This window comes from Marmota monax, unplaced genomic scaffold (assembly GCF_021218885.2).
Source record: "Marmota monax isolate L192 unplaced genomic scaffold, Marmota_monax_Labrador192_F-V1.1 WCK01_AAM20220418_F8-fsc00003, whole genome shotgun sequence".
NCBI classification, from domain to species: Eukaryota; Metazoa; Chordata; class Mammalia; order Rodentia; family Sciuridae; genus Marmota; species Marmota monax.
Genome location: NW_026694084.1, coordinates 28,198,936 through 28,211,468, shown reverse-complemented (window position 1 = coordinate 28,211,468; position 12,533 = coordinate 28,198,936). Strand labels below are relative to the sequence as shown.

Here is a 12,533-nt window from a genome sequence, read left to right as displayed (position 1 = left end):
ATGGAGAGATAGGTGCTCAGCCAGTGCCGGATATTCTAGCCCCATCTCAGCTGAGGTCTCCGAGACAAACTGGAGTGTAGATGAGCCATGACTGCTGCAGTCTGATCTACTCAGAGTTTTAAGATATGATAACAACACATTTCTGTTTGCAAATCCAAGTTCTGGTGTAGTTTTATGCAGCTGAATTTAACCAGAGCAGAGGGGACCTAAGAGTCCAACCAGGTGCTTAAGGAGATGCTCTGTGTCTGGACTTGGAATCTGACAAGGCCTGAGAGATACTGAGGAAAGGTTGAGGGGCAGGTGGAGCCTCTTGACTGACTCTGTTAGGGGGATAACAGGCAGAGGCCCAGCAGCGCCCCCCAATACTATTGAGAACAGCTCTGTGCCAGGTGGTCCTGGGGGGTCTTACTTTACCATCCCTTGGAAGTTTCACAGACAGGAAACTGAAGCACGGAGACAATGACTAACGCACCAAGGACCAGAGCTAGTACGCGGCAGAGTTGGAAATTTAGATGGAAGCTCCTAAGGCTGGGTTTTTGAAGGAAGCCAAAGGAATCAAAGCTGGGGTGACTTGACCCAAGAAGAAGGAGCCAAAGTGAAGCCCAGTTATTCCAAGGATTCCTCAAAATGGCTGCCACATGGTTCACCTGGCAAGCCTAGAAGGTTCCAGCCACCAACCTGCAGATCTAACAGCTTCTTGATTCCACAGGAGCAATGGCTGTGTAATGCTCTGCCAAGAGTTTTCTGTAGGACCGAGAGATTGACTCTCGACAAGCCCCAACATCTGCTGACTTTGTACATGGATATATTTAGGGGGAGAAGAGTTTTTCTTTCAGTTTCATAACACTTAAAAAAAAATCCCGCCTGTCCTATTTTTTTTTCCTTTCTTTCTTTTTTTTATGGACTCATAAGTGATGTTGCCATTCTTTCCATAGCAACACACTAGGAGACTGGCTCTGTTTTGCTGGGAGAAGTCTAAGGAGGACTCAGGAGGCAGGAGAAGAAAATGTTGGGTGGTGTTGGGAGACATTTCTAAAACGTCAACACCCAAGACCAGTGCAGGAGAGGCCTCTAGTCACTCTAGTAGAGAGAGCTGCCAGGGTCATCTCAGCTGTCTGCTCCCGTCCTGCATGGAGGGGATGGCTTCTGCATTAATGCGGAAGGTTCTGGAGGCCTGGTGTATTTGCTCCCAATCTCTCATGGCCCTGGCCCCTCTGCTCTTTCTGAAGTTCTCCCTTTTTTCGATTCTCTTCATCCTTTCGATGACACAGGGAGTCAGCTTCAACGAGGTGACTGTCCTCACCACTTCCTGTTAGTATCAGTTCATTTCTATTTTTCCAGCTTTGTTGAGGTGTAATTGACAAATGAGAATGGTTTGTATTTAATGTGTACGATTTGCTGTTTTGATATAGGTACACACTGTGACATAGTGCCACACTGACACTAACCAACACAGCCATCCTCTCATGGAGTCACCACCGGCATTAAGATCTGTGGGTCCAGACCCTGGGGGAAGTGGGGGTGGGGAGGGAAGGAGGAAAGCTAGCTTGTCCCTCTGGCTTTTCTCCTATCCCCTCCCCTACTCCACCTGGCCAGCTCTTTGACATAAGTCATCTCCTTTTACCCTCGCGATGTCCCTGTGGCAGGGACACTCCTATCTCTATCTCCTTAGGAGATTTTCTGAATCCGAACCCGAGAATCCAGAAGGTACCAGCTCTAAAAGCAGGCAGCTGGTTGTAAAGGTCAGTGTCTGTGGTTTGGTACCGTCCACTCTGCCTCCGTGGAGCTCAGCCAACTGGGCCTGCAGACCAGAAGCCAGCACCTCCCCTCGGGGTGACACGCGTCCATCAGATCAATCCTGCCCTTGTCTTGCAACGTGACCTCCTGCCTCTCATTTCTATCCTCCGAGAGCCTGCTGCAGTGAACTGGGGGCATGTGGCACACAGAGACAGGAAGTCATCCAAAAATAACATTTCTGAAGACGACGCAATGACACACAAACAAACACAGTAAAAACTGAAACTACCACAGAGCGTAGGATTGCATGTATGTGACATTGGGGGAAGGTGACAGCACAGAGACAGAAATCAGTGGTTTCCAGGGGCTGAGGGTGGGGGAGGACTCGAAAGAGCACAAGGGAATTTGAGGGATGATGGGATGGTTTTCTATCTTGATTTTGGCAGTAGTTGTTCAACGACATGGTTTAAAAAACTCATAGAATTATACATAAAAAACAGCACATTTTGTGGTATGTAACGTATTCCTTGATTTTAAAAAAGTTAAAAAAAAAAAGAAAAGAAAAGAAAAGAAAAAATCCCCACACTCCAAAACTTCAAACCCTTGGATACATGTGACAGTATATTTGATAATCCCGACTGTTGTAAAACGAGTTAACATATAATTGGCAAATAAATAAAAATTGTATGGTCATCCTGTGGTATCTGTAGGTAACTGGTTCCAGGACCCCTCATGGATACCAAAATCTGTAGATGTTGAAGGTCCATATATAAAAAGGTGCAGTATTTGCATAAATCCTACACATAACCTTCTGCTCACATCTAGATGACTTGTAAGACCAAACCCACTATAAATGCTATGTAAGTACTCATACTTAAATTGTTTAGGAAATGATGACAAGAAAAATAAGCCTGTACATGTTCAACACAGATGAAATTTTCTTTTGGAATATTTTTGAGCCACAGTTGGTTGAATCCATGGACACGGAACCCAAGGATATAAATGCTGTTTGCACATCTTTAAGATGCACAGCCTGAGGCCTCTCAAGTTACAACAGGAACATTTACAAAGACACGCAGATGATATTAACACTGGCCGTCGACAGGTGTAGGCATTACTTATGATTTTTATTTTCTTTTTGATTTTCTTCCACAATTTCTACAATAATGTGGATTATTCACTTTAGAATCAGAAAAATGGTTTTACTTTGATTTAGGGGAGAAAATCTTGGACATGCCACAAATCTCAACCCAGAGGCAAAATCTGACAACACCAATCACCTCTGAGGGTTGTCACTATGATTCAATAAGACAATGGATACGAAAGTACTTCATAAATTTCAAGATAAAGCTACACAAAGATGCAGCTTGACTAGTAATTACAAGCATCTTCTCAGAGCTGAGAATTTCTTCCTTTCTTTTTTTGGTACCAGGAATTGAACCCAGGGGTGCTTATTCATTGAGCCACATCCCCAGCCCCTTTTTATGTTTTACTTTGAGACAGGGTCTCATCAAGTTGCTTAGGGCATTGCTAAATTGCTGAGGCTGGCTTTGAACTTGCAGTCCTCCTACCTTGGCCTCCCAAGTCACTCTGTCATTTCTTAATCCAGTGGTGTCCAATCATGGTGCCAAGACATGCTCATGTTAGTAAGAGCTTAGAGTTAGCATATGACTGGGGGGAGAGAGAGAAAGAGAGAGAAAGAGAGAGAGAGAGAGAGAGAGAGAGAGAGAGAGAGAGAGAGAGAGAATATGAGCTAGCACTCAATAAATACATGTAAAATAAATAACTGTTATGCTATGCCCCACGTGATAGCAAAAAAAAAAAAAAAACCACACACATTCCTAGAACAAATGCCTTCCTTAGACTGCTATCAGGTAGATCTTTGAACCTGTCAATCATACTCAGTGCCCTGATTGTAAATCCAGCATGTTGCCAAAGGAACATTTGAAGAAAGTTAAGCTGTGCACCTCAAGCAGCCAACCGTCCAAGGAGCAGAGATGAGCAATGAATGCACAGTGGCAAGTGCAAGGGGAACTGGACTAAGGGAGAGTTTAGTGTGAAATGTGGTAGTGGGCTGCGGATTGAGAGGACTTTCTTAGTTGGTGTGTGGGGGGGACTACAGCAGAACCCCTAAGGCCAGGAAGCAATCGATGTTAAAAATGAGGTGGAAGGATATTCCAAGGGGAAGAGTTTGGGGCAAAGGTTAGCAAACCGTGGCCCGCCTCCTGTGTTGTAAATAAAGTTTTATTGAAACACAGCCATGTTTATGATAGTTTCACACATCAGCAATAAAGTTGAGTAGCCGCAACAGAGATCTTGCAGCAGTTCAGCCTAAACTATTTACGAATGAGCCCTTTACAGAAAAAGTTGGCTGACCCCTAGTCCAGAGCTGACAGGGAATGAAAGATGCTGGACTCCAGCTTTCTCCTCGCCTTTCCATTCCCTTTAAGCTCTTGAGTGAGGTCGGCTTCCAATTCAACTCCCATTCTTGAATTGCTCTCCTATCCTCCCATCTTCCCTGCAAACGGCCCTCAAAACAAAGCCTTTTCCTTCAGGCTGCATCTAAGTACCACGCTGGGTTCTCCTTCGGTCCCCAGGGCCTACTGCAGAGCCTGGCTCATGGGACGCCTAACAAAAATATTGGCTCAATGACTGAAATGACGGAGGGGGGTAGGACAGGCTCCAACTTGGGAACTGTAATGCCTGCACCTCCTTTTCTTCGTCTATCAAATGGGGACAAAAAAGGCACTTACTTCATACGACTGTGAGGATTAGATGAGTTTCATAAGAAGCCCTGAGAATAATCCCTGGGTCAAGTGAGGCAAGAGCTCAGTAAATGTCAACAATTGGTTTTGTTATGACAATCTGAAGGAGTCCAGGCAAGCACAGCAGAGTCCCGAGGGCTGTGACAGGCATGAGTAAGAGGGGATCATTTCTAACGAGGGATCCGGAAGGCCTGCGGAGAGGAGGTGGGGTCTGCAGTGTGTGGAGAAGAAGAATCCCAACGTCTTCCCTGGGCAGAATCTGTGCTGTGATCGATTACTGATGTCTGCCCGGGCAAGGAAACTGTCATTGTGGTGTGCGTGTCCGTCCCCTTGGCCCATGTTATCTGTGTTTTGGGATTCAGACATGTCAGAGCACATGTGGAATTCTAGCAACACAGTCTAGATAGCAAATTTTTTTTTGACTTCTAAGCCCATGGGGTTGTTTGGGAAGAAATGTCCCCTCGGGGAAAGCTCCTACCTGACTTGAGAACATGAGTCATTGGATGGAAATGCTCGGACTGTGCCCTGGAGCCCAGTCCTCCTCAGATCCTCCTTTGGCTCAAGTCTCAAGGATGCAGTGTGTCTGAGTGTAAGAGGAGGCTAAAAGTAAAAAGTGACAGAGCCGGCTCAACAAAAATCTCTGTGTGTGGCGCATGCCAGGGCCCGAGGAAGAATATAACATGGGGTCGGGGTGGGGAATAGAGGGATTCGCCACTTTGGCCTTCTGTATGGGAGGCAGGGGGCTATGGTGGAGCACGGGATAGGTGCAGAGGGCCTCATGGGAACAGGCACAGGAGCCCCCATCCAGGCAGGAGAAGGAGGTGGCTGGTGGCTCCTTAGAGTGAAGAACATTGCAGGTGCCCTGAGGACTTACAGAAACAGGGGGCTGCAAACGATCAGCTGCATACAGTGGGAGGGACTCAGCCCTACACAGAAACGCAGGACATTATTATATACCACATGTGTGCGGTGGGTGCTCCCTGTACAGGCAGGGAGCCGCAGGCGACCTGTCAGGCTGGAGGTGCTGCAAGGCTGCATGGAGCCAGGGGAGGTTGTAGATCTTGGACAGGAAGGATGCCCTGCACCTGGGAAACGCAGGAGCCAGAGTGCGGAGGCATGGCAGGGGCTGCTGGGCAGGATGGACAGGGACAAGACAGCGGCAGAGCTGAAGTGAGGAGGGGGAGGGAGAGGAGGGTGGAAGGAAGGTGCGTGTGGGAGGCAGGACTTTGTCTTGTCCCCAGGTCCTAGGACAGCAGCTAGCACAGCAGGACGTCTCCATGGAAACTGCTAAATGACAGGCAGGACAGGTGGAAGGAAGGATTAGGATGCAGGAGAGGGTAGAAGCGCCCTCTTTCATTGAGAGCAACATGGAAAGGAGACCCCGCTTGTGCTTTTGAAGGAAAAGACACTTGAAAAGCAAGATGATGAACAAATACAGCAAAGAACGAAGGGCGTGCTGTGCGTGTACACACACGCGCGTGTACACACAGACACACACAGAAAGTGCACGTGCAAGATGCGCTGTGCTCTCAGCCCCAGGTCTCAAAAGAGCACCTCCAGGTTAGAGAAAGAAAGGGAGAAAGAAAGGCCCCCAAGCCCCCCTCGTCTGGGTTGAAGTGGAGGCACAAAGCAAAGGCATGATCAGAGCGTTCCCAGGATGCAATGCAACTTCCTGCGGGCGCCCAGGGGAAGCACCCCTCTTAACCCGGCCCTCTGCGCTCCTTCCAGCCTCAACGGCTCAAAAGGACATGGCTGCCAGATGCACGGGCCAGGCTGCCCTGCCCAGCGGGGAAAGAGCTATGAATGAGCCTCTTCTCCTTGTTCTCGTCTCCACTCCTGTCTTTGGAGCCTTGCTGGGAAGGAGGAAAACTGGGCCAAAGCTGAGATGAAAGCGCCTGTAATCTCATAAAAGAGCCAGGCAGACGGACGCTCTGAAAGGCACGGAGGAGCCAGCACCTGCCATTTGCACTTCAAGGCAGGCAGTCTGAAACCACCGAGCAAGGGGCCTGTCTGCCCTTCCCCCAGGTGCCTGGACACGGGGCAGCAGCGGTGGCCTGGGGACCAGAGGGTACTGGTCCCAAAGCCCATGGGCTGCAGGAGGCCAACCACTGAAGCCCCAGCACCTGGAACCCGCCTTAGGAATTGCTGGAGCTTGCAGGCTCCATCACCCCCTTTTCTGTTCCTGTGTTTGTTCTTTATCGTCTCACTTGTCCTTGTGACCCGTGTGCAGGGGCAGAAGTAGCCAGCACCATGAACTAGCTTTCCCCGTTGCCATCTCAACATTGAGAAAGGCACGAGGCTGCTTCGAGTGAGACGCTAATGGAGCTTCTCCTGCTTTTATTTGCCCTCCTGAGACTTCCTGCAGCACCGTCAGAACCCAAAGCCTGGACGTGTCCTATTAATCACCTGGAACTAGAGAGCAAGCGTGGTGTTTCAGCAGGAAGCCAAGAAATCAAAAGCAGAAAGAGATGGATGATGTTCCAAATGAAATCCCCGCATGATCATCACAATAGGACCTTAGCATACCTTACCGTTTATTTACTATTTCTCACAAATGGTCTTGGAGGAGTACTCAGAGAAATCTGCAAGTTTGAAGAGAACATGCTGTCCTCTCCGGTTGTGAAACACCAAGATGGTGGGAACGTCCACGGCAGGCAGAGGCAAGGGGAGTAGCCGTAGGGTTAGACACGGGACATTCACCCTCACAGCATGACCTGGCCATGTTTGTAGCGGGATGGGCTCTTGGTTTTCTGGGCTAACTCTGGAAAAACATTCCCATGGAATCAACCTTTGAAGGGGAATCAGGTGCCCCAAATGCTACTCCTGGTGCTGTTGATAATAGCTCTGTGGCCCCACAGGCTTGTCTTGCTCTGGGCCTTGGATGGTCTCCCAGTTTACTTTCTGTTGGTATAACACAATACCCAAGGCTGGGTACTTTATAAAGAAAAGAGTTTTACTTAGCTTACAGTTTAGAGGCTGAACATCCTAGATCAGGCAGCCCCAAATGTTTAGCCTCTGGTGAGGGCCCCTCTGACTGCATCAGAACATGGCAGAGAAGAAGAATGAAAATAGCTACATGCAGAAGGGGCCAAGCAGATGGATGGCCTTCGTTTATAACAATCCACGTTCATGAGAGCTAACCCACTCTGGGAGACCAGCATGAATCCCTTCTGAGTGTAGATGCCCATGACTTAATGACCTTCTACCAGGCTTCCTTCCCCCTCTTAAAGGTTCTACCATCTAACATGGCCACAGTGGGGACCAAGCTTCCAGCAGTGAACCTCTGAGGATCATGCACAAATCCTGTGCAAACCGCAGCAGGTGGGGTGATCTCCAGGCCCTCAGCTCCGGCCTCTAGGACTCTGAGATGCTCACGGCTGTTTAGAGAAAGGTGAAGATGTTATTGCTACTGAGAGTCGGCAGGAAGGACAGAGGGTCAGAGGATGCCCCCTGTGGCTGCAGGGAACCAGATCTGACAGATCTGACCTAGACTTAGGTTTGGGGTAGGCAAAGGAAGGAGGTGGGATAATATTAAACTACTTAACACAGCAGGAAGCGCCTTGAAGATAAACACTCCACTCCAGTGCAGTTTCTCTGGGAAGGACCATATCACAGATACAGACAAAACACGAGAGAACCCCCCCCCAAAAAAAAGAGATTAAAAAAAGCTCAAATGACAAATAATAGAGGAAAAACCCACTTCTCCAGGAGCAGAACCTGGGACCAGGGACGGGTGAGCGCTTTGCTCCAGCAGCAGTGATGAGCTTGAATCTAGGCCAGGGCTGAGCTGAGCCTGCAGCAGCGGCTGAGAAATGGCCGACGGGGCCCTGTGCTTTGTCAGTTGAGGGCCAACGCCAGCTGCTCCAGCTGCTGGTGGCCCTGCTGCGTTCTCTGCCCAGTGCGCCATTTGTGGCCATGCTGACCTCGGCGTGTGGGGCTCAAGTGTCTTCAGGGCTTTTCTGTCCCTCTCTTGCTTAGTACTGGCTGCCATCTCCACCCTGCCAGCCTGGCAGGGGACTGTCTGCCAGGACCAGGCAGCAGGATGAGAGCAGCTGTTCCCCAGTGCTGCTCACTGGCTGGCCTGCTTCCTTCTACCTTCTCTGAGCATCTCCAAAGTGCCAAGAACTGGGCTAGGTCCTTAGAATATGATAACAGGACAGCTTTCCTCCTGAGTTCAAGGAGGAGGGAGATAAGAACAAAGGCAGAGAAGACACAGTGGCTTAAGTTCTGTGAATAAGGGAGCAGAAAGAAGTACAGGCAAGAGGATGGAGTGTATAGGGTCTGTGGGGGTGGAGATCAGGAAAGGCTTGCCTCAGGAGCCAACTAATTGCATTAAGGCCATAGTTGTAGGATAGAACCACCCACGGACTTGGTACCTAGGCTCTGTGCATGTTTTCTCCTCTCTAGCAACAATTAATGGTGTCACAACCCTTCCTTTATCACAAGAGAGACCCAGGGAAGAAGGTGACTGACCCCAGGAAGGAACCACAGTGATTTGAATTAGAGCCCCTGAGCAAGTCCAAGTCAGGAGGATGCCACGTTCAAGTTCATTGCTGATGCTGCCCAGACCTCTAGGTTAGCCCCTGAGCCTAGGGCAGAAGCCTTTGCTCTCTGTCTATTCCTACTTTGAGGAATAGCCCAGATCCTGGGAGCTTTTCCAAGGACCTCATTCCCAAGACCCTAGAGGGAGACCCACCTTGCTGAGATACGAACCTGGCCCAGCTGAGCAGGTCACATGAATTCTTTCCCTCAAAGCACACAACCAGATAGGCAGGCTCCCGAAGCCACCACCTGTTGGGACAGCCAAGCTGCTAAGGAGTGCGGTGTGTGGATCTGGAGAAGGGCTCCTATCTGAGTCCTTGCCGTGCAAAGCCCCGCCCACTGTGTCCACAGTGGTCCACAGTGGCGGCAGTCGATGATGAGCAGAAAGTGATCACCGGGGCAGGGATAAGCCAAGCATCGTCTACACGTACAAAGTCTTAGTTGGCAAAAAACCACGAGGCGTTGGTACAGGCCACAGTGCGCACGACCTCAAAGACACCATGCTCAGTGAGCTGAGCTGTTCGTGAAAGGCTGCGTGTCACCTGACTCCATCCATGCGAAGTTCCCAGGACAGCTAGGCCACAGAGACGGAAAGTAGGTTAGCGGCTGCCTGGAGCCGGCTGGGGCCGTGGGATCTGCAGGGACCTGGGGAGTGACTGCTAGTGGGAATGGAGTTTCCCTTTGGGGTGACAAAATGTTCTAAGGTGGGGCGCTGTTGCACGAGTCTGTGACCAGTGGGCACATCGTCACAGACGGGTGACAGGGTGTGTGCCTTATGTCTCAATCAGCCTGTCCGTCTCTTTGAGACTTGGGTTTCCATGGTTCCTGCTAGATGGCCAGGTTCCCAAGGGTGAGGACCCAGGTGTTTGGGCCATTGAATTCCGAGGACCTGGCTCATGTAGTACTTGTGTATTTGCTAATACGTGAATACATGGCCTTGAGCAAGTCATTTGGCTTCTTGAAGCCGCTGTTTGTACACTGTGGAGATGACAATGTCTTCTCAGGATTGCTGATCCGGGGACAAGACGTTGAGGCTCCTGGCAATCTCATTGCCTGACAGGGCTGGCTAAGGGGCAGTTCCCTGGATCTGAGGCCCAGCACCATCGCCAAGGTCCTGAAGGGCATCTGTGCTAATGGGGACTCTGTTTCTGGGTCACCCTTACCACCTCTATTAACATGTCCATCTTAGAGCCAATGGCCCGGCCGTCGCGTGAATGGGCCAGGGGTTGGGCCACTGGACACTGCCCTGAAAGGTCTTGCTCAAGTGCTGCCCAGTGCTGAGAGCCCAGACCAGGCAGGGCCAGTGGCTGTCTCTGCCTGGGGACACGTCTACAGGCCCCTGCAGACTGTGCTGGTCACTGCTGATCAGGGCCATCTCCAGCTGAGTGCGTGCTGTGTGTTACGTGCACACAGAACTCGCCTGGTATTTTCAAAACATCCAGGTGCATGAGGTCAAGGTCATGTCCACCACCTGATCCACCTTGGAAGCCGCAGCACCATCCTTATGAACCCATCTTGAAAAATTGTGGGGAAGAATTTTCAGGTCACTAGCAACTCAGCCCCTGAGCCTGCCTTTGCTCTTGCCTGGAGTCTCAGCGGGAAGCTCACCAAGTACATTTGTCTATTCTAGTCTTTGGGATGTTGAGGTCCCACCCCACAGTGTCACCTGTCACTGCTCTGCCTCCCAGAGCCAGCCGATACACACCTTCCTCGTGGAAGCCACCTGTCTGTTCAGGGCAGGGTTAGATCCCTGCTCTACCTTCCCCACAGTTGAATGGTCACGTGACTAAGGCTGGCTCCCCACCATGCTGAGAGTCTAGGGGACCAAATCTTGGTCCTTTGTGTCCACTGCTGTGTCCCTGGGGCTCAGCATGCAGCTGGGCGCATGGCAGACCCTTCATATTTGCTCAGTGAAACAGTCCTGCTAATGTTCCTTTGTCCCCTTCTCCACTGCTTCCAGCTCTGTCTGCAGGGTGGCTGTTCCCTGCCTGGTCCCCACCCCAAGAAACCAGAAGGTATAACGAACATGAACATGGAGCAGGCCCGGTGGCCCCTTTTGTGGGGATGGAGGGGAGGAAACAAGTGGGGACAGGGCCACTTATTGTGCAGTGTGTGTGTGGGGGGGGCAGGGGAGAGAGGGAAGGGGACTGTGTGGGACAAGGAGGGGCTGAGAGGCAGCGAGGCTGGCCTCAGGCGACTCATGCACCCGCATCTCTACCCGCATCTTGTCAAAGCCCTCTTCCTCCTCTGGGAACTGGGAAGGCAGCAGTTCTAGAACAGCAGAGATCCTACAGTCATCCAACCATTAGGAGCTGACCCCTGTGGGCTTTTTTGGGGGGTGGGGTACCGGGGATTGAACTCAGGGGTTCTTGACCACTGAGGCACATCTCCAGCCCTATTTTGTATTTTATTTAGACAAGGTCTCACTGAGTTGCTTGGTGCCTCGCTGTTGCTGAGGCTGGCTTTGAACTCATGATCCTCCTGCCACAGCCTCCTGAACAGCTGGGATTACAGACGTGCGCCATGTACCTGGTCCCCCATGGGTTGTTTTTGACCGAGGCCCACAAGAAAAAGTGTATTTTATGAGGTGTTCCCATGTGTCTGGATGTGTGTGGAGATCTAGGTATACAAACACAAGTGACAAAGTCACCCTCACTACGAAGGGTGTGATCTGATACCTTCCACTGGTTTGATCCCATTTGGACAACCCCCCTGGTCTTGATCTAGGACAGGAACATGTAACTCGCAAGTGGACAGGGCCTTGCTCAGGAAGGGTCCTGGGCATGGGCTGAATGCTCTGAGGTCACTGTCTTGAAATTCTTAATAATGGTTTCTTTGGATTTGTGTTTAGGAAGTGGGGTCTCCATGGGTCCCCCAGCTGGCTCCCTGGGTTCTGGTGCCCAGTGCAGGCACTGTCACTGTCTTCTGCCTGGCAGAGGCCTGGTCTGGGTTCTTGTCCCAGGAAGATCTGTCTGCACACTCCCTCCAGTGCCCTGGGGCTTGGGGGATGGTGACACTAAGGGGTGAGTGAAGTTGAGAGACAACAGAAGAATTGAAAAAGCCTTTTTCTTGCTTTCTGAATAAGGCCCTGGCTTTTCAACTTGCACTGGGACCCCAAATCACCAGCTGGCCCTGCCTAGCAGCCTGCCTCACTGCTTACCCGTGAACTGAGACGGCAGCTAGAAAAATGGTACCCCGGCCAGCAGAACGCGGAGCCAACCACCAACCAACCGTGCAAAATCCCCCCACGTGGGCTGGAGAAGTCCCAACTCTACAACGCGTGGGCTGCGTTTTGGGGGCAGGTCACTTAACTTTCCACTTCTGCATCATCTGCAAAACCAGGACAATGACAGGCCAGGCCAGGACCTCCCCTTGGAGTTGTGGTGTGCCGAATGAGCTCAGGCAGCGTGCCTGGGCAGTCCTGGACCTTAAGAAAACCTTGATGGTCATTACCAGACCCCCCAACCTCCTGCCTGGCTGGGAGCATTC

At 50.8% G+C, this 12,533-nt stretch overlaps 1 protein-coding gene across 2 annotated transcripts in view; it reads right to left on the bottom strand.

Annotated features, from left to right (window-relative positions):
- The window catches only part of Zhx2 (zinc fingers and homeoboxes 2), a 163,815-nt gene that overhangs the window by 42,767 nt on the left and 108,515 nt on the right, over positions 1-12,533 (bottom strand). The window contains exon 3 of one of the 2 annotated variants that reach the window (XM_046464601.2): positions 3,309-3,408. The exons of the other annotated variant lie outside the window; for it this stretch is intronic. The gene's annotated coding sequence lies outside the window, so the exon portion shown is untranslated. The remainder of the gene's footprint in view (positions 1-3,308; positions 3,409-12,533) is intronic. 2 annotated transcript variants of the gene reach the window in all.